Source organism: Scyliorhinus torazame, chromosome 1 (genome assembly GCF_047496885.1).
Source record: "Scyliorhinus torazame isolate Kashiwa2021f chromosome 1, sScyTor2.1, whole genome shotgun sequence".
In the NCBI taxonomy this organism is placed as follows: Eukaryota; Metazoa; Chordata; class Chondrichthyes; order Carcharhiniformes; family Scyliorhinidae; genus Scyliorhinus; species Scyliorhinus torazame.
The window spans coordinates 67,150,986-67,172,570 of NC_092707.1; the positions used below are offsets into that span (position 1 = coordinate 67,150,986).

At 49.3% G+C, this 21,585-nt stretch overlaps 1 long non-coding RNA gene across 1 annotated transcript in view; it reads right to left on the bottom strand.

Moving 5' to 3' along the window:
* The window catches only part of LOC140429492 (uncharacterized), a 65,902-nt gene extending 44,552 nt beyond the window's left edge, over positions 1 to 21,350 (bottom strand). The window contains exon 1 of the long non-coding RNA XR_011949100.1: positions 21,258 to 21,350. This is a non-coding gene — a long non-coding RNA (uncharacterized lncRNA). The remainder of the gene's footprint in view (positions 1 to 21,257) is intronic.
* Between the last annotated feature and the right edge of the window lie 235 nt (positions 21,351 to 21,585).

Consider the following 21,585-nt stretch of genomic DNA (forward strand, 5'->3'; position numbering starts at 1 on the left):
CCGGGAGGCACTGAAACACAAAGAGGAATCTCGGGAGGACCACCATCTTAACCGCCTGCACCCTCCCTGCCATTGACAGGGTTACCATATCCCATCTCTTGAAATCTTCCTCCATCTGTTCCACCAACCGCGTTAAATTTAACCTGTGCAGTGTGCCCCAATTCTTAGCTATCTGGATCCCCAGGTAACGAAAGTCTCTTGTTACCTTCCTCAACGGTAGGTCCTCTATTTCTCTACTCTGCTCCCCAGGATGCACCACAAACAGCTCACTCTTCCCCATGTTCAATTTATACCCTGAAAAATCCCCAAACTCCCCAAGTATCCGCATTATTTCTGGCATCCCCTCCGCCGGATCCGCCACATATAGTAGCAAATCGTCCGCATACAAAGATACCCGGTGTTCTTCTCCTCCCCTAAGAACTCCCCTCCACTTCTTGGAACCCCTCAGCGCTATCGCCAGGGGCTCAATCGCCAGTGCAAACAGTAATGGGGACAGAGGGCATCCCTGCCTTGTCCCTCTATGGAGCCGAAAATATGCCGATTCCCGTCCATTCGTGACCACACTCGCCACTGGGGCCCTATACAATAGCTGCACCCATCTAACATACCCCTCTCCAAAACCAAATCTCCTCAACACCTCCCACAAATAATCCCATTCCACTCTATCAAATGCTTTCTCGGCATCCATCGCCACTACTATCTCTGTTTCACCCTCTGGTGGGGCCATCATCATTACCCCTAACAGCCTCCGTATATTCGTGTTCAGCTGTCTCCCCTTCACAAACCCAGTTTGGTCCTCGTGAACCACCCCCGGGACACATTCCTCTATTCTCATTGCCATTACCTTGGCCAGGACCTTGGCATCCACATTTAGGAGGGAAATTGGTCTGTAGGACCCGCATTGTAGCGGGTCCTTTTCCTTCTTTAAGAGAAGCGATATCGTTGCTTCAGACATAGTCGGGGGCAGTTGTCCCCTTTCCTTTGCCTCATTAAAGGTCCTCGTCAGTACCGGGGCGAGCAAGTCCAAATATTTTCTATAAAATTCGACTGGGAATCCGTCCGGTCCCGGGGCCTTTCCCGTCTGCATGCTCCTAATTCCTTTCACCACTTCTTCTACCTCGATCTGTGCTCCCAGTCCCACCCTTTCCTGCTCTTTCACCTTGGGAATTTCCAGCCGATCCAAAAAGTCCATCATTCTCTCCCTCCCATCCGGGGGTTGAGCTTCATATAATTTTTTATAAAATGTCTTGAACACTTCATTCACTCTCTCCGCTCCCCGCTCCATCTCTCCTTCCTCGTCCCTCACTCCCCCTATTTCCCTCGCTGCTCCCCTTTTCCTCAATTGGTGTGCCAGCAACCTGCTCGCCTTCTCCCCATATTCATACTGTACACCCTGTGCCTTCCTCCATTGTGCCTCTGCAGTGCCTGTAGTCAGCAAGTCAAATTCCACATGCAGCCTTTGCCTTTCCCTGTACAATCCCTCCTCCGGTGCTTCCGCATATTGTCTGTCCACCCTCAAAAGTTCTTGCAGCAACCGCTCCCGTTCCTTACTCTCCTGCTTCCCTTTATGTGCCCTTATTGATATCAGCTCCCCCCTAACCACCGCCTTCAACGCCTCCCAGACCACTCCCACCTGGACCTCCCCATTGTCATTGAGTTCCAAGTACTTTTCAATACATCCCCTCACCCTTAGACACACCCCCTCATCCGCCATTAGTCCCATGTCCATTCTCCAGGGTGGGCGCCCTCCTGTTTCCTCCCCTATCTCCAAGTCCACCCAGTGTGGGGCGTGATCCGAAATGGCTATAGCCGTATACTCCGTTCCCCTCACCTTCGGGATCAATGCCCTACCCAGCACGAAAAAGTCTATGCGCGAATAGACTTTATGGACATAGGAGAAAAACGAGAACTCCTTACTCCTAGGTCTACTGAATCTCCACGGGTCCACACCTCCCATCTGCTCCATAAAATCTTTAAGCACCTTGGCTGCTGCCGGCCTCCTTCCAGTCCTGGACTTCGACCTATCCAGCCCTGGTTCCAACACCGTGTTAAAGTCTCCCCCCATTATCAGCTTTCCCGTCTCCAGGTCCGGAATGCGTCCTAGCATCCGCCTCATAAAATTGGCATCATCCCAGTTCGGGGCATACACGTTTACCAAAACCACCGTCTCTCCCTGTAGTTTGCCACTCACCATCACGTATCTGCCCCCGTTATCCGCCACTATAGTCTTTGCCTCGAACATAACCCGCTTCCCCACTAATATAGCCACCCCCCTGTTTTTCGCATCTAGCCCCGAATGGAACACCTGCCCCACCCATCCTTTGCGCAGCCTAACCTGGTCTATCAGTTTCAGGTGCGTTTCCTGTAACATAACCACATCTGCTTTAAGTTTCTTAAGGTGTGCGAGTACCCGTGCCCTCTTTATCGGCCCGTTGAGCCCTCTCACGTTCCACGTGATCAGCCGAGTTGGGGGGCTTCCCACCCCCCCCCCCCCCCCTGCCGATTAGCCATCATCTTTTTCCAGCTTCTCACCCAGTTCCCACGCAGCTGTATCTCCCCCAGGCGGTGCTCCCCCGCCCATCCTCTCCCGTACCCGCTCCCCCCTTTCCCCAGCAGCAGCAACCCAGTAATTCCCCCCTCCCACCCCCCCCGCTAGACCCCCCGCTAGCGTAATTACTCCCCCCATGTTGCTCCCAGAAGTCAGCAAACTCTGGCTGACCTCGGCTTCCCCCCGTGACCACGGCTCGCACCGTGCGACGCCCCCTCCTTCCTGCTTCTCTATTCCCGCCATAATTATCATAGCGCGGGAGCCAAGCCCGCGCTTCTCCCTTGGCCCCGCCCCCCATGGCCAACGCCCCATCTCCTCTCCCTCCCCACCTCCCCCCATCACCCCCTGTGGGAGAGAGAAAAGTTACCACACCGCAGGATTAGAACATAAAACCCCTCTTCGCCCCCCCCATTCGCCTCACCACTTTGTCCAAACGTTCTTTTTAATAGTCCACTCATTCCAGTTTTTCTTCTACAATAAAAGTCCACGCTTCATCCGCCGTCTCAAAGTAGTGGTGCCTCCCTTGATATGTGACCCACAGTCTTGCCGGTTGCAGCATTCCAAATTTTATCTTCCTTTTATGAAGCACCGCCTTGGCCCGATTAAAGCTCGCCCTGCTTCTCACTCCAGTCTTGATAAACGCGGATCACCGCGTTCTCCCATTTACTGCTCCGAGTTTTCTTCGCCCATCTAAGGACCATTTCTCTATCCTTAAAACGGAGGAATCTCACCACTATGGCTCTGGGAGTTTCTCCTGCTCTCGGTCCTCGCGCCATAACTCGGTATGCTCCCTCCACCTCCAACGGACCCGCCGGGGCCTCCGCTCCCATTAACGAGTGCAGCATCGTGCTCACATATGCCCCGACGTCCGCACCCTCCACACCTTCAGGAAGACCAAGAATCCTCAGGTTGTTCCTCCTTGCGTTGTTTTCCAGTGCCTCCAACCTCTCCACACATCGTTTCTGATGTGCCTCCTGTATCTCCGTCTTCACCACCAGGCCCTGTATATCGTCCTCATTCTCGGCTGCCTTCGCCTTCACGACCCGAAGCTCCCGCTCCTGGGTCTTTTGTTCCTCCTTTAGCCCTTCAATCGCCTGTAGTATCGGGGCCAACAGCTCTTTCTTCATTTCCTTTTTTATCTCTTTCACGCAGCATTTCAAGAACTCTTGTTGTTCAGGGCCCCATGTGAAACTGCCACCTTCCGACGCCATCTTGGTTTTTGCTTGCCTTCCTTGCCGCTATTCCAAAGGATCCGCTGCAATCCGGCCACTTTCCTCTCCTTTTTCCATCCGTGTCCAGGGGGAATTCCCTTCTGGTTTACCGCACGGTGTTTTTAGCCGTTAAAATTGCCGTTGGGGCTCCTATCAAGAGCCCAAAAGTCCGTTTCACTGGGAGCTGCCGAAACGTGCGACTCAGCTGGTCATCGCCGCACCCGGAAGTCCCCATTTTTATTTATTAGAAGAAAGTTAGATATGTGAGAGATTTTAAGACAGTAGAAGAGGGAGGGGCTCGAAGAACAAAAGGGTAGGTTTGTGATAGGATGGAGGGCGGGAGAGACTAACTAACAAAATATTTCTTGATGGAAAAGCCAAAGAGAGTGGTACTGGGTATATTAAAGAAACAACAGTTGTGCCCAGGGGAGGTGGGAATGACAATATGGCAACCACCCGAATGCAACACGAAGAGATAAAGAACAAAACAAGCCTGCACAAAATACCCAGGACAGGGGCAGAGTTTATGATCTACAGCTGTTGAAAACAACATTGTGTCCAGAAGACTGTGGAGTGCCAAGTTGAAAGATGACATGCAGGGGCAGCACGGTGGCGCATTGGTTAGCACCCGGGTTTGAATCCCGGCTCTAGGTTACTGTCCGTGTGGAGTTTGCACATTCTCCCCGTGCCTGCGTGGGTTTCAGCCCCACAACCCAAAAAGATGTGCAGGTTAGGGGGATTGGCCACGCTAAATTGCCCCTTAATTGGAAAAAAATAATTGGGTATTCTAAATTTATTTTTTAAATGAAAGATGACATGCTGTTCCTCAAGCTCGAGTTGAGCTTCGGTGGACTACTATAGGCCAAGGATACGTCAGAGTGAGAACAAGTTGGAGAATTGAAATGACAGGCGACAGGATGGTCAGGACCACGCTTGCAAACTGAAAGGAGGTACTCCGCAAAGCAGTCAAAGCAGGGCTGGGCTTTCCACTTCGGCCACTAAGTACAACAGCAGGTGGCAAAAGCGGGGCACTCCCCATCTGGTTTTGGCGCCAGATCATCTAATTTCAGCTCATTATAAATGGCTGGCGGAGTGAAGTACGATTCACCTGCCCTGCTGTCACCTCATCAGATCATCTTCCCGGGCAACAGATTTAGACAGGTCCCGCACCCATCATTCACTCGCTGCAGGCCAGGTCAAGAGCAAGAGGAGTGATGTCCCCCAGAGGCATGAAGCCCAGTGACAGAGCACCGGGGTCTCTTCTGGATGCCGTGGAGGAATGCCGGATGTCAACTACTCCCATAATAGGAGAAGGAGGTCCACCAATCGCACCTCTGGCTTGGGAAGAGATGGCCAGCACAGTCATCTGCACAGAGGAGATCCCCCGCCCAGTTTAGAAAAAGGATGAATCCTCTCATGTATTCCGCCAGGGTTAAGTCAATCTTCTCCTCACTCCCAACTGTCCACGGGGATCTGTAGGGTGACAGTCCACACACTACCAGATCAAGGGTTGTCTCACACACCATTTAATATCTTCATCTCCTTTCACATCCTGTACAGCTCACATCCTCAGCCCTTACACTGGACCACTCAGCACACATAGAGGGCAGGCATCCTATCATCTGCCTCAGCATTCATCCTGCTCACTGTCTGTCCTCCTGTCTTTACGCAGGATAAGATCACCCACAGCAAAAAGGAGTGATTCCTGACCCCCGCCCCCGCCCCCCGCGGCCCGCCTCCTCCTCCTCAGACAAGGCTGCATGACCCTCCTCCTCCTCCTGCATGTCGCCCCGCTGCTGTGTCAGGCTGTCGAGGACATAGCCGACCCAGGCAATGGAACTGCATTTTGAGCAGTACCGCTCAATGACAGCATGGTGGCAGTATGGGCCTAATTATATCGGGTCTTTGCCTCAGTCTCAGGCCTCTGCACCGGTGTCATCAGCCAGGTCCTCAGTGGGTACCCCGTGTCCCCATGAGTCAACCCATCATCCTGCGGTGGTCCTCGAAGATCCCGGGGATCTCCAAGTGGCTCAGGATGTAGCTGTCATGCATGATCCCTGGGTAGCGGGCACATGCGTGCATGATACGGAGGCGGTGGTCGCACATAATCTGAACATTCAGGGAGAGTAACCCTTCCTGTTAATAAAGAGCCTGATGCCTCAGTGCACGCAAGACAACATGAATGCCTTCAATTGCCCCCTGAGCTGGGGCATTTCGGCGATGGCGGAGAATCCTGCAGCCTGGGCATCTTGGTGGGCCTGATCCAACTCAAATGTGATGTAGTTGGATGCCCAGGAATACAAGGCAGCCATGACCTCCTGGATGCACCTGCAGGCTGTGGCTTGTGAAATTCCGCACAGGTTCCCGCTTGTGCCCTGGAATGAGTCGGTTTCATAAAAGATCCTGGCTTCGGTGAACTTCACGGCCACCAGGAGCGGATGTCCTCCTCCACGGGGTTCCACGTCCGTGAGGACATGGCACAGGGACTGCACTGTCTCTTTATTGAGACGGCATCTCCTGCAGCACATACAGTCCATCGTCTCATTGAAAGACCAATGACGCCTCTATGTCTTGGGCCGTTGCTTCTGGGTTCCTCCTCGGCCTAATGGGTGGCTGGGTCTTCAGGATGTGCAGCAGCGCCCTGCACATGGGGTGCCGCCTCCAGCCTGCATTGTCGCTGCTACCTCCTCCGGCGTCTGGTCACCAGGGCTTCCACCAGCAATGCGAGGGAAGCCACTGCAGGACCGACACCACCATCCATTTGGGTATCTGTAAGGAATTGGAAAAGAAGATCGACCCACAATCAGTTAGGGCTTCCATTTCGGGACTCTCAAATCCCCCAGGTCTCCCGCACCCTTACCTGTCCTGCCTTCTCTCAGAGTGCCAACTGGCAAGCCAGTTGTGCTGGCAAATCTTGCTCTGCACACACACCCCCAGCCACATCAGGAGCCTCTAGACCTCAGAGCTCTGGTGGGAACATTAGGGAGACAGTGCATTGCTGCCCTTCCCTGATCCACACATTTACCCTTTGGTCTTGAGAAGATCCCCAGTGCTGAAGCCATGCCCTTTAATGTTTGATTGTTGGCAACTGCCCCTATGGTGCGACACTACTAGAGATCAGGCACAGTGTTCAAGTTTCCAAGTTTAAGTGAAATGCTATGCATTCATCATCCTCTGATACATGGCATATGTGTCCTCGGGAAGCCACTTGAGAGTTGAGGAGTGTAAAGTGCTCCCACAACTAACAGGGCCAATTCCTCATTTGCAATAGCCTTCAGCTGTGAAGCTAGAGGCTGCTCACAGTCAAAGGGAGTTAAAGTGACTTTCAGCATAGAACCAAGAGCAGAGCTCTGACCTGGAAGTGTCCGGTAAGACAGACAGACTGCAGCTGTGATTGCCACTGTTATGGTTCTCCACGATATTTAAAAGTGGCTTGAAGGCCTTACAGATGCAATGCCCCTCACCCAGGGGAGACCCCGGACCTAGACGCTTCAACCCCCCCAACCAAGCCCAACCCCTTCTAAGGGGACCCCTCCTTCTGAGCACTGGGGCAGCAACTCCTGTGCCTTTGAGCTGCATGCTGGAAATTGGAAATGGCTACTCACCTCCTCACTTCCCCTCAGCAGCCATTGTGCCAGCTTCCCATTTTTAAAAAGGAGTACTAAATTACTCCTGCTTGATTTCTCGCTGGGGAGTTGGGTAATTCCCAGGAGGCCGCTGCATTCAACTTCAACCTCGCTAATGCGATTGAAACAAATGCAAATTAGCATTAATTAATTTTCTCGCCAGTTTGGGGCGAAATCTGTAACTCACCATCAGGAGTGGACCGAGTGAATTGCAAATTGGTTCGCGCCAGGCGCAAATCTCGATTTTGGCCTTTTCCGCTATTTACCCGGTGCGCCCAGATCCGCGCCGGGCATAAAGCGGTGGTTAAATCGCACCCGGAACTCTCATTTGGAATACTTATCAAGAGTGACCGTAAAGACTTTTGTATTTTGGATTTAGTCATCAATTCAAATGGTCAGGGGCTGTTTAGCACAGGGCTAAATCGTTGGCTTTGAAAGCAGACCAACGCAGGCCAGCAGCACGGTTCAATTCCCGTAACAGCCTCCTCAAACAGGCGCCGGAATGTGGCGACTAGGGGCTTTTCACAGTAACTTCATTTGAAGCCTACTTGTGACAATAAGCGATTTTCATTTCAGTGATGAGTGAGTGCATCAATATCCCTGTTGGAGCACACAAGTAGTGGTTTTCAAGCAGGCATTTCAATTCAATTTACTGTACTAGCAGAGGTAAAAGGACTGTTCGTGTTGCTATCAGAGAAGGTATTAATATTATTAGAATTCATCTAACAGATGCCGCCATTTCAATATGCAACAAAATCTTATTTTCTTCTTAAGCAGTTTGTAGTGAAAGCAGCAATGGAAATTTTTTAAGATACTTCAAATTACAGTAAATATGTACGTAACCTTGGGCGAAATTCTCCCCCAACGGCGCGATGTCCGCCGACTGGCGCCCAAATCGGCGCCAATCAGACGGGCATCGCGCCGCCCCAAAGGTGCGGAATGCTCCGCATCTTTGGCGGCCTAGCCCCTCAATGTCGGGGCTAGGCCGGCGCCGGAGGGATTTCCGCCCCGCCAGCTGGCAGAAATAGCGTTTGTTGCCCCGCCAGCTGGCGCGGAAATGCGGCGCATGCGTGGGAGCGTCAGCGGCCGCTGAAAGTTTCCCGCGCATGCGCAGTGGGGAGAGTCTCTTCCGCCTCCGCCATGGTGGAGGCCGTGGCGGAGGCGGAAGGGAAAGAGTGCCGCCACGGCACAGGCCCGCCCGCGGATCAGTGGGCCCCGATCGCGGGCCAGGCCACCGTGGGGACACCCCCCGGGGTCAGATTGCCCCGCGCCCCCCCCAGGATCCCGGAGCCCGCCCACGCCGCCTGGTCCCGCCGGTAAATACCAGGTTTAATTTACGCCGGCGGGACAGGCAATTTCTGGGCGGGACTTTGGCCCATCCGGGCCGGAGAATTGAGCAGGGGGCTGGATTCTCCGATTTTGAGACTAAGTGCTGATGCTGGCGTGGGAACAGTGGTGTTTTACAGCAGGAAAAACGGCGCAAAAGCTGCACCGATCCTCCGTCTGGTGGGGAGCTAGCAGGCACGCAGCATAAAGCCCCCGCCTCTAGCTGCGAATACGGCTGTAGAATTGCCAGATCCGTGGCCATGCATGGGCATGGCGGCGGCCTGCATCGGCCGCGCGTGCAACATGGCGCCAGCCGTGCGTGGAGCCAGCCTGCCAAATACTCTTTGGCCAGGCTCGCCACCCACTGACCACCCTCCTCCAGTGCCCCCAGCCCCTGCCAAAGCCTCCCCGCCTGCTGATCGGCTCCACCCGCCCGCCCGCCCACCCCCACCCCCAACTGTGGCGGCGCTGGATTCAGACTGCAGCCACCACGTCAGGCTCCCGCTTTGAATAAGCGGTCTGAACAGGAAATGCCTGGCTGAGGCCGCACAGAGTTCCATTTTTTACAATGGAGAGCTCCGCTCGCCGGAACTCCCCGTTGTAGTGAGAAATCGGGACGCCGTTTCTAAATCTCTGAGGCACCAAAAAGAATCCCCAACCTCCTCCCAGCCTGAACGCAATATGGGACACAATTGCGTGCACGCAAATAATTCCAGCTAGGCACCTTGGCAGTGCCAACCTGGGATCCTGGCAGTGAAGTGCCAAGCTGGCAATTGTTTTGCATGCATGCAATCAGGCCTTGGTTGCCCAGCATGGGTGTTAAGGGGTGCGGGGGATCCTCCCATATTGTGTTCGGGCTGGGGGGAGTTCGGGATTCTTTTACGGGCCTTGGAGATCGCCATTTAAAAATAGCGTCCCAATCTCTCACGACAACGGCGAGTTCCAGCGAGCAGAGCTCCCCATTACAGAAAACGGGGCTATGTGCGGCCTTGGCCACCCATTCCTCGCTCAGGCCCCTTATTCAAAGTGAGTCGCGTTGAATACCACTTTGGCAGTGCCATCTGGCACCACCCTGTCCACAGGCCATGCAGGTTGGAGTCTCCGATCCCCTTGGAGACCCCACGAGTGCCGTTCTGTCTGGCCTCGTTTGTGAGGACCAAACAGCGCTCACCCGAGGTCTCCGAGGCGAAGGGAATGAATTCAAAGCCTCAGGTACTTCGGGAATCTGTACATTAGAGTAAGGTTTAATGCCTCACTCTGATATGCAGATTTTCTAAAAAATGATCCCGCCCGTCGTGGGCAGGATACACCTTGGAACTTCTGACGAGATTGCGTTGAATCTCGATAGAGATTGCGAGCGGGGTAGATCCCGACGAGCTGCTTTTCTGGCGCAGTGTGGTCAGAGGAACGTGCCCCTTGTTTTTTTTCACCTTCACAGGTGACACTGACTTACTGCCTGATTTCAGCACTTTTATATTTTGCAATCTGTTGCTTGTCGAAAACATTTCATCCTTTTGGTTTGAAATGTTCTTGTTCATTGTGGGTTTTTTAAAAGTGGATGCCAGGAGCAATCTGCAAAGGTTCAGGCTGGAAAGGAGGGGAAATGCAGATAATTAGTTGAGCAGCAATCCAGAACACAGACTACTAGAGAATCAGTAATGACCAGCATCCTGAAATAGATCAGAAGACAGACTGGTGAAATTCCCTCGGAATTACAAGCTAAACATCTGAGATGCAGAAGTGACACGGAGCAGCTCTTCACCCTCCGGCTGGTCCATTGAAAGTACAGACAGTTAGGGAGACATCTGTCCATATGTCATCCTCATTTTATGTTATTAGTACCCATCAATCAAACGGCTTCAACACTGGAAACCTTTTCCAGGAGTAGTTTGGGTTAGGTCAAGGTAACAAGACAAATTAGTTCAAGATGATGGTGGGAAAAAAATTCCAGGGGGAGGACCCATCATGTGTGGTTAACTGAAACGGTCAAAAGATAGTATCAAACTCGAAGAAAAAGCATATAATTGCACAAAGGTGAGTGCAGGTCAGAGGATTGGACAGAACATTAAAAAATGGCAAAGAATGACTAAAAGATTAATAAGGAGAAGAAAATTAGAGTATAAGACAAAGTTATCCAGAAATATAAAGGCAGGGACGTAGTGGTATTGTCATTAACATAGAATTTACAGTGCAGACGGAGGCCATTCGGCCCATCGAGACTGCACCGGCTCTTGGAAAGAGCACCCTACCCAAGGTCAACACCTCCACCCTATCCCCATAACCCAGGAACCCCACCCAACACTAAGGGCAATTTTGAACACTAAGGGCAATTTATCATGGCCAATCCACCTAACCTGCCCATCTTTGGACTGTGGGAGGAAACCGGAGCACCCGGAGGAAACCCACGCACACACGGGGAGGATGTGCAGACTCCGCACAGACAGTGACCCAAGCTGGAATCGAACCTGGAACCCTGGAGCTGTAAAGCAATTTTGCTATCCACAATGCTACCGTGCTGCCCCTAGTCATGGACTAGTAATCCAAAGACCCAGAGAAATTCTCTGGGGACCAGGTTCAAATCCCACCAGGGCAGATGATGGAATTTGAATTCAATTTTTTAAAATCTGGAATTAAAAGCTTAATGATGATCGTAAACCCATTGCCAATTGTTGTAAAAAGCCATCTGCTTCACTAATGTCCTTTAGGGAAGGAAATCTGTCATCCTTACCTAGTCTGCCTACATATGACTCCAGACCCACAGCAATGTGGTTGATTCTTACATGCCCTCAGGGATGTGCGGTAAATGCTGTCCCGGCCAACAATGCGCACGTCCCATGAATAAATAAAAGAACAATAAAACAAAATATAATAAGACTTTCTATAGATGTTTATGGTTGACCAAGTGAGCTTTGGTCCTATAGAGAGTGAGTCTGGGGACTCCATCATGGAAAAAAGGGGGCGGCACGGCGCAGTGGTTAGCACTGTTAGCTACGCTGCCGAGGACCAGGATCGATACCGGCCCGAGGTCACTGTCCATGTGGAGTTTGCACATTCTCTTCATGTCTGCGTGGGTTTCACTCCCACAATCCAAAGATGTGCAGGTTAGGTGGATTGGCCATGGTAAATTGCCCCTCAATTGGAAAAAATATAATTGGGTACTCTAAATTTATTTTAAAATAATAGAAAATAAAGAGATGGCAGATGAATGGAACAGGTATTTTGCATCGATCTTTGCTACTGAGTTTATAAGTAACATCCCAGAAATAACTGTAAATAAGAAATTGGAAGGAAGGGAAAAACTCTGCAAAATTACAATCTCGAGGAAAGTGGTACCTAGAAAATTGGAACTACGGATTCACAAGTCCCTGGATCCTGATGGATTTCATCCTAGGGTCTTAAAGGAAGTGGCTAGTGAGATAGTTGCTGCATTGATTTTAATTTTCCAAAATTTACTAGATTCAGGCAAGGTTCTATTGGATTGGGAAATAGCTAACATGTACGTTTTTTAATTGAGTACAATTTAAACTCGAGTTCTGCAAGTCTGCACTCAGATTATTTTACCTGTCCATATGAGATTTTAATCAGCAAGCAACAGGAGACAATCTGATGAAGTAATTCAGGAAACTTTATTTAAGTTATAAAGTAATACCAATAAAGCAGGGCAGCAATTTTACGGGCATCCGAAGGTTCTTGCTTCCTGGTTCAGCTTAGGGCCTGGGTTGACACTTTGACATCCTCTTCTCTGTGGTCTTTTGCTGAAGAGCAGGCTCTGTAAACATCAACTTCAAACCTTAAGCATGCTCTGGTCATTGGAAGCTACAATGTCAGCCCAGAGCCTGACTAGTGGTATCAATGGAATCCCTGAACTTTGTGAAACAGGCGTTGCATGATTAGCTGCTAATTGGCTAGGTGACACATGAGCAGTGCATGGTCACTTGGCGGATACTCTGAGCTCATTGTCTTGGCTTTTTCTTAATTGGTGTGACTTCCTAATTTAATCTGATACTTATCTTGATGTGCCTGTTGATTAAATCAGTCCCGATCAATGACTGTCTGCTCTTAGGGACCTCCTGCTGGGTGATGTAGCTGTTGTTCAAATAAGCTACTATACTTTCAAAATAAATGGGAAAGTTATTTCTAATTTTAAGCAAAGCAATGTGGAATACAGGGGATAACACAGTCGGTAATACTTTAAAAGTCTACACAGAGTTTGTCTAAAATATGTGTATCGCAATAATCAGTGTTTATAAGGCAAGGTACTGGAATTGGATTTGTTTATTGTCACGTGTACCAAGGTACAGTGAAAAGTATTTTTCTGCGAGCAGCTCAACAGATCATTAAGTACATGAAAAGAAAAGGAAATAAAAGAAAATACATAATAGGGCAACACAAGGTACACAATGTAACTACATAACTCCGGCATTGGGTGAAGCATACAGGGGTAGTGTTAATGAGGTCAGTCCATAAGAGGAGTCCATTTAGGAGTCTGGTAACAGTGGGGAAGAAGTTTTTGAGTCTGTTCGTGCGTGTTCTCAGACTTTTGTATCTCCTCCCCGATGGAAGAAGTGGGAAGAGTGAGTAAGCCGGGTGGGAGGGGTCTTTGATTATGCTGCCCGCTTTCCCCAGGCAGCGGGAGGTGTAGATGGAGTCAATGGATGGGAGGTAGGTTCGTGTGATGGACTGGGCCGTGTCCATGGCTCTCTGAAGTTTCTTGCGGTCTTGGGCCGAGCAGTTGCCATACCAGGCTGTGATGCAGCCAGATAGGATGCTTTCTCTAGTGCATCTGTAAATGTTGGTGAGAGTTAATGTGGACATGCCAAATTTGTTTAGTTTCCTGAGGAAGTATAGGCGCTGTTATGCTTTCTTGGTGGTAGCGTCGACGTGGGTGGACCAGGACAGATTTTTGAAGATGTGTACCCCTAGGAATTTGAAACTGCTAACCATCTCCACCTCGGCCCCGTTGATGCTGACGGGTGTGTACAGTACTTTGCTTTCTGAAGTCAATTACCAGTTCTTTAGTTTTGCTGGCATTGAGGGATAGATTGTTTCGCTGCACCACCCCGCTAGGTTCTCTGTCTCCCTCCTGTATTCTGATTCGTCGATATTCGAGATCTGGCCCACTATGGTCGTATCGTCAGCAAACTTGTAGATGGAGTTGGAACTAAATTTTGCCGCGCAGTTGTGTGTGTACAGGGAATATAGTAGAGGGCTAAGTACGCAGCCTTGCGGGGCCCCGGTACGGAGTACTATTGCGGAGGAGGTGTTGTTGTTTATTCTTACTGATTGTGGTCTGTGGGTTAGAAAGTCGAGGATCCAATTGCAGAGTGAGGAGCCAAGTCATAGGTTTTGGAGCTTTGATATGAGCTTGGCTGGGATTATGGTGTTGAAGGCGGAGCTGTAGTCAATAAATAGGAGTCTGATGTAGGAGTCCTTCTTGTCGAGATGCTCTAGGGATGAGTGTAGGGCCAGGGAGATGGCGCCTGCTGTGGACCGTTTGCGGCGGTATGCGAATTACAGTGGATCAAGGCGTTCTGGGAGTATGGAGGTGATACACTTCATGACCAACCTCGCGAAGCACTTCATTACGACTGAAGTCAGGGCCACCGGACGGTCGTCATTGAGGCATGTTGCCTGGTTTCTCTTTGGCACCGGTATGATGGTGGTCTTCTTGAAGCAGGTGTGGACCTCGGAGCGGATTATGGACAGGTTAAAGATGTCTGCGCACATATCTGCCAGCTGGTCCACGCAGGCTCTTAATGCACGACCAGGGATCCCGTCCGGACCCGTCGCCTTCTGAGGGTTCACTTTCAAGAAAGCCGATCTAACTTCGAAAGCTGTGATGGTGGGTATGGGTGTGCTATGGTCTGCTGGGGCACTCAACAGCGGATCGTTGGTTTCCTGCTCGAACCGAGCATAGACTGCATTGAGTTCATCGGGGAGGGATGCGCTGCTGCTGTAGATACTGCTCGGCTTTGCTTTTTAGTCCATTATGTTGTTTAGGCCTTGCCACAACCGCCGAGAGCCTGTAACACTAGTCTGTGACTCTAGCTTGGTCTGATATTCTCTTTTGGTATCTCGGATGGCTTTGCAGAGGTCGGTCCTGGATTTCTTGTATAGGTCAGGGTCGTCTGACTTGAACGCCTCAGACCTGTCCTTCAGTAGGGAGTCAATCTCACGATTGAGCCATGGTTTCTGGTTGGGGAACGTACGTACTGCTTTCTTTGGCACGCAGTTGTCCACACATTTGCTGATGAAGCCTGTGACGGTGGTGGCATACTCATTTAAGTTCCTTATACATTCAATTAATATGGCCATGAGTAGCAATCAGCATAGTGACAGGATATTGCTCATTCAAACTTGAATGATTGCAAGTCTCGCACTGATATCGCAGAATCCTGCAATTAACACTGCTTTGAAAATAACAGTCACAAGATACTTAGGTGCTAAATTTTAAGCGATTAGTGTACTTTAGTTGAATTATAGTTCACCATACTCCTTACAAAAGCAGCTCCTTTATTCAAAAAGGGAGGGAGAAAGAAAGTAGGAATCTATCAGTCTGTTAGTTTAATATGTCACATGGAAAATGCTTGAAGCTATTGTTAAAGCATTTAGATAAATTCAACATGCAGTAATCAGGCAGAATCAACATGTTTTGTGAAAGGGAAATCATGTTTTACCAATTTATTGGAATTCCTTGTAGAAGTAACAGGTGCAGTGGATAAAGGGGAACTGGTGGATGTACTTTACTTTAATTTTCAGAAGGCATTTGATAAGGTGCCTCCTCAACGGTTATTGCAGAAAGTAGAGGTCCATGGTATAGGAGGAAACATATTGGCATGGATAGAAGATTGGCTAGCTGAAAGGAAATAGAGTAGGCATAAATGTGTCATTTTCTGGTTGGCTGGCAGGATGTGATGATATCTATGCCGCAGAGATAAGTGCTGGGACCACAACTCTTTATAATTTATGTCAATGAATTCAACGAAGAGATCAATAGTATGGTTGCTAAAATTTGATAATGACACAGAGATAAGTAAGAAAGTATATTGGTCCATTTTGATCCACCATAATGATTGACATTAAGTTTTATTCACACCAGTCAGATTTTTTATTGTCTACAGGCCAAATAGATGTCAAGACCTCACAACACCCAATCATTTAACCTGTCTATATCTCTATTCAGACTCTATCCTTCTTTTGACAACTTGTGCTCTTGCCTAATTTAACTACCCAGACATTTGTTACAGGGGGGCACGATGTGGCAGGCCGGGTCCACGCGCGGCCGGCGCCATGTTGTGCGGCGCGATCATTACAGGTCGCCGCCGTGCTCATGCGCTGCCACGGACCCAGCAATTCTCCGTCCGTATCTGCAGGTAAAGCCGGAAAGGCTTTATGTGGCGCGGCGTCTAGCTCCACACCGGGCAGAGCATCATTACGGGGACAGCGACGACATTTTGGTCATAAGACTAGACACATGCCCCGGACATAGCCTCAAAATCGGAGAATCTAGCCCTATGTTCTCCTGCCTGAGATGAATCGCCTTTGATTTACGATCACGCTGAAAGCGATGGCCAGAGGCAACTCATTATCCCTTGTCGTACAAATTTATGCATGGCAGGGATTGCAAGGAATTCCCTCGCAAATCCCGTTATCGGACCACCAATTTGAGCAGGCCACCCGACAGCGAGGTCCAGGGGCTGGCCCCCCTCTCCAACCACAATGCAATTCCAGCCGCCTCCCCACCATGGGGTTTTCTGGGTCACCCCCACCAAACCCACAATACAAGGGTGACTGGAACATTGCAGCAGGCCAAGAACAGACATGTGGGCATTGGAGCAGGGTCTTTTGTTAAAATAGCAAACAACAGGAAGGTCATGGTCCTGAATGCGCACAGACCAAAGATACTCAGCAAAGCGATCACCCAGTCTGCGTTTGGTCTCTCCGATATAGAGGTGACCACAATGGGCCTCAACATCGAATTCAACAATTTCAGATGATTGGCTCTACCCCACCATTTGTTTTCATCTCATTTCATTTTAACTGTCTTTTACCATCTTTTGTTCTCTCTGGGGACTGCCATTAGCCCTCTTTCCCCTTGGTTTCTGGGGCCTTTAGCACCCGGTTTCCCTGGGTTTCTGTGGCTATGACTCATCTTTCATTCTCACTCCAGTATAAATATTTCCCACTTTCTCTGTCTGTTAGCTTTGACAAAGAGTCATTGGACTCGAAACGTTAGGTCGTTTCTCTCCCTACAGATGCTGCCAGACCTGCTGAGGTTTTCCAGCATTTTCTCTTTCGTTTCAGATTCCAGCATCCGCAGTAATTTGGTTTTATTCCTTTTGATGTGGTCAAGAGCTGTCGGTCATAGCTAGATATTTATAAACATTGTAATTAGTTTCACAGCAGGGTACTTGAAATACATTCATAAAAGCCTTGAAGACCAAAGGATATGAGAGGGTTTAAGCACTGGAGATGTGGGGCGGGATTCTCCACTCCCGCGCCGAAGTGCCCACGTCGTCGTGAACGCCGTTGAGGTTCACGACGGCGTGAAACGGCCCCTATCCCGACCAATTCAGGGTCCGATAATGGGTTAGGATCAGGGCCGCGTCATCTACATGCGCCAGGCCTTGTCGCCGCGTAAAGGCGACGCCGAATATATGACGCGGCCGGCGCCGCATAACTGGCGTCACCCGCGCATGCGTGGTTGCCGTCCTCTCCAAGTCCGCCCCGCAAGTAGATGGCGGACGGATCTTGTGGGGCCGCGGAAGGAAGGAGGGGTCCTCCTTCAGAGAGGACGGCCTGACGATCGGTGGGCACTGATCGCGGGCCATCCCACATTTGAGGTACCCCCCGGTGCAGGATCCCCCCTCCCCCTCGCAGGCCGCCCCCCCCCCCCCCCAGCGTTCCCGCGCTGCTCCCGACGGCAGCGACCAGGTGTGGACGGCGCCGGGGGGAACCCGCCGTTTTGGCCTGGCTGTCAGCCCATCCGGGCCCGTGAGTAGCGGGGGTGCCGGAGAATCGCCATTTTGGGTGTCTCCGGCGATTCTCCCGCCTGCGGCCCGTGGAACTCGACGGGGCCGTTCCCGCCGCTTGGGAGAATCGCGGGAGGGCGTCGGACCGGCCTCCCGGGAAATTTTGGCAGCCCAGGCGATTCTCCCAACCGGCGCGGGAGTGGAAAATCTTGCCCATGGTTTTTGCTTTCTAGGAAATGACAGCTGCTGCTTTCTCTGCCTGAAGCAGCAAGTGGAGGGGACAGGCGACTTTTAAATCAGCGATTTGTTTACACTGTTACTGTCTGGACTACTTTCTGGCTTCCAGGCAAGGGTCTCTGTTATGGGGGTCAGAATCACCCTACCATCAGCCAAATTCTCCTCGAAAGGAACATTCCATCTGACTTTTGTTTCAGGACACATGTAAAGCCCTAACTTGTATTTTGTTTGGTAAGAAGTCTTACAACACCAGGTTAAAGTCCAACAGGTCTGTTTCGATGTCACTAGCTTTCGGAGCGCTGCTCCTTCCTCAGGTGATTGAAGAGGTATTTTGTTGTGGTTGTTCCTTTTCCTCATCCCACATTTATATTGTGAGTGCAAAAGGAGTGGATGCTGCAAAACTCCTCTCACATGTCTATGTTTGTAAAACATAAGAACATAAGAACTAGGAGCAGGAGTAGGCCATCTGGCCCCTCGAGCCTGCTCCACCATTCAATGAGATCATGGCTGATCTTTTGTGGACTCAGCTCCACTTTCCGGCCCAAACACCATAACCCTTAATCCCTTTATTCTTCAAAAAACTATCTAACTTTATCTTAAAACCATTTAATGAAGGATCCTCAACTGCTTCACTGGGCAAGGAATTCCATAGATTCACAACCCTTTGGGTGAAGAAGTTCCTCCTAAACTCAGTCCTAAATCTACTTCCCCTTATTTTGAGGCTATGCCCCCTAGTTCTGCTTTCACCCGCCAGTGGAAACAACCTGCCCGCATCTATCCTATCTATTCCCTTCATAATCTTATATGTTTCTATAAGATCCCCCCTCATCCTTCTAAATTCCAACGAGTACAGTCCCAGTCTACTCAACCTCTCCTCGTAATCCAACCCCTTCAGCTCTGGGATTAACCTAGTGAATCTCCTCTGCACACCCTCCAGTGCCAGTATGTCCTTTCTCAAGTAAGGAGACCAAAACTGAACACAATACTCCAGGTGTGGCCTCACTAACACCTTATACAATTGCAGCATAACCTCCCTAGTCTTAAACTCCATCCCTCTAGCAATGAAGGACAAAATTCCATTTGCATTCTTAATCATCTGTTGCACCTGTAAACCAACTTTTTGCGACTCATGCACTAGCACACCCAGGTCTCTCTGCACAGCAGCATGTTTTAATATTTTATCATTTAAATAATAATCCCTTTTGCTGTTATTCCTACCAAAATGGATAATCTCACATTTGTCAACATTGTATTCCATCTTCCAGACCCTAGCCCATTCACTTAGCCTAACCAAATCCTTCTGCAGACTTCCAGTATCCTCTGCAATATTTGCTTTAAAACAAGCCCTTTTTATCTTATCTTATCTTGAGTTTGCCCATGCAAGTTATTCATAGGCGACTGGAACATTCCAAATTTAAGGGTTGGGGAAAATATGCCACCAGATATAAAGGGGGAAATCAAAATAAAAAACACCTTTCTGGTTACAGATAGGTAGTGAGCAAGGGAAATAAGAGCAGTTTAAATTTACCCCCCTCTGTAACAATCCCTACTCTCTGCTACTGTTAGCATACCCAACCCTATATCCATGCTAATATGTTATCCCCTATACCATGTTACCTTGTCTGGTAACCATTGATGTAGCACCTTTACAAATGCCTTTTGGAAATCCAAGTACACCACATCTACAGTTTGCCCTTTTCCACCTTGCATGTTATATTCTCAAAAATCTCAAATAAATTAGTTAAACACAAATTCCATTTCACAAACCAATGTTGACTCTGCCTGATCACATTATGATTTTCTAAGCATTACAACTTGTTTAATAATGGATTTGAGTAATTTCCTTAAGACAGATGTTAGGCTAACGTGCCTCTAGTATACTACTTTCTGTCTGCCTCATTTTTTGAATAAAGGTTGATAATAAACTAACAATAAACTTGAATAAACTATTTGCCAACCTGGGAACCTTCCAGAATCTAGGGAATGTTGTAAGATCCCTGAGCAGAACCTCTTTCTTAGTCCTACCTACGTCTTTGTTACCAATGTGGATCACAACAACTAGATCTTCCCTCTCCCACTGCAAGTTTCTCCCCAGCCCCATACAGATGGACTGAAACCTGGAGCCAGACATGCAACACAGCCATATTGACTCATGCATTCAGCTGCAGAGAACTGCGCTAATCCTCCTGACTTATTGTATCCTACTCCCACTACATTCCAATTACCTCCCCCCCCACATGGATGGAGAATCTAGTTCAAACTAGCTACCTAATAAATTAACTGCAGCTGCCTCTCCTTTAGGGAGCTGGTTTATTTCCAAGACAGAAAGAATGGTAGTTAAATTCTAAATGTAAACTAGACTAGCTTTTAGGGACGGTTTTGCAAGGGCTCTATCCACACCCCTGCTGATGTTTACTCATTACTGTTATTTTGTTAATAAATTGTGGTGCCCTAGCAGGTAACTTCACTGATCCGTCCTGCAGCCCCCACCTTCATCCCCACAAGCTGCAAGAATAATTTTTTTATTTGTTCATGGGACGTGGGCATTTACTGCCCATCCCTAATTGCCCTTGTGGGACAGTTAAGAGTCAACCATATTGCTGTGGGTCCGGAGTCACGTGTAGGCCAGACTGGGTGAGGACTGCCTCAAGGACATTAGTGAACCAGATGGGTTTCTACGACAATCGACAATGGTTTCATGGTCGTTAGACTTTTAATTCCAGATATTTTATTGAGTTTAAATTCACCTGCCGTGGTGGGATTCGAACCCAGGTCCCCAGATCATTATCCTGGTCTCTAGATGACTAGTCCAGCAACAATACCACTATACCACCTCCTCCACTCAAACCTATTGGAGAATTGCATGAGCTGAGTCTCCTCCATTTCTACCTTCTCAATCCCCTTCCCAGCCTGACTCACACTCACACTCGAAATCAGAAGTCCCTAACCTAGGGGTATGACCGCCTCCTTGATAAAGTGTCCGGGAACTTGCCCGTCTCTGATGCATCGCAGCGTCTGCAGCTCAGCCTCCAGCTCAATGCCTCTGCCCTGAAGCTCTTCAAGCCGTTGACACTTCCAATAGTTGTGCCTGCCCTGGATCAGACTGGTGTCCAGGAACCGCCACATTCTGCAATCGCATTACAGCACCTACCCTGCCATCTTTATTAGGTGTTAATTAATTTATTATTTCCTTAATTTATAATTAATAAACCCAGCTACTCCCGATAGCTTTACTACTGCTAGAATACCTTACTACTAATGAAACCTTATAATTACTAATCAATTACAGGCATTTTGTAAGATAAATGAGCAAAATACTCACCAACCAGTCACTTACCTGCTTCTCTCATGCCTCACTGCACTGAACTCCCGTCCCCCAAATTCCCAGGTTCCCACTCTGTGACTATCTGCACTCGGTGATAATCTGCTGTCTTTGTGCTTGCTTACTTCATGCACTTCGCAAGACGACCTATATGTATTCGACAGAAATTAGTCAGCACCGCTGGCTAGAGAATCTAGTTCAAACTAGCTACCTAATAAACAAACTGCAGCTGCCTCTCCTTTAGGGAGCTGGTTTATTTCCAAGACAGAAAGAATGGTAGTTAAATTCTAAATGTAAACTAGACTAGCTTTTAGGGACGGTTTTGCAAGGGCTCTCTCCACAC